Source organism: Merops nubicus, unplaced genomic scaffold, assembly GCF_000691845.1.
Source record: "Merops nubicus isolate BGI_N331 unplaced genomic scaffold, ASM69184v1 scaffold46055, whole genome shotgun sequence".
Taxonomy (NCBI): domain Eukaryota; kingdom Metazoa; phylum Chordata; class Aves; order Coraciiformes; family Meropidae; genus Merops; species Merops nubicus.
In genome coordinates this window covers 35,591-36,213 of record NW_008611189.1, presented here as the reverse complement: position 1 = coordinate 36,213, position 623 = coordinate 35,591, and positions in this window count along the sequence as shown.

Here is a 623-nt window from a genome sequence, read left to right as displayed (position 1 = left end):
CCAGACCTATACACAACATGACGGTTCAGGGCATTCCTGGAAATGAAAAAGCCCATTCTTCCTCACCTTACTCTTTCAGTGAAAACATATAGGATGGGAAACCACATGGGCTGGCGTGAGCCCCAGTGTGGGCACAGATGGTGTGTCTGGATGAATGGACACACAGAAGTCTCTGTGTAGGTAAGAACGTTCACCACGTGTGGTGCTGGGAAGTGCATGCAGGATTCCAGCGAAAAACCCACAAGATTGGCTGCAAGAAGTTGTAATGTAATGCTTCTCCTGTGTGAGAGGTTTAAGTTTTAGGCCGTTGGGATGGTGTCAGCTGAAGTTCAAAGATGAGACAGGGCACAGGTAGGAAACAATTTCTAAATCAGTTTGTGCAGTGGATTTCTGCAAATACAATTAAGGTGCCTGCAGCAGACAAGGCCATCAGATCGGAGTCCTTTCTACCTTTTTGAAGACAGTATCTGAAGAAATTGATTCCTTTGACATCAGCAGAATTTCATAATATTTTGCTTCATGTGTGGTTCTTTCCCCTGTACTATTCCCACTTGGGGACAGTATATTTTTAATGAGCAAGTAGTCATTCTTCCCACTTTTTCTTCCTCTGCTGGCCTCTTTAA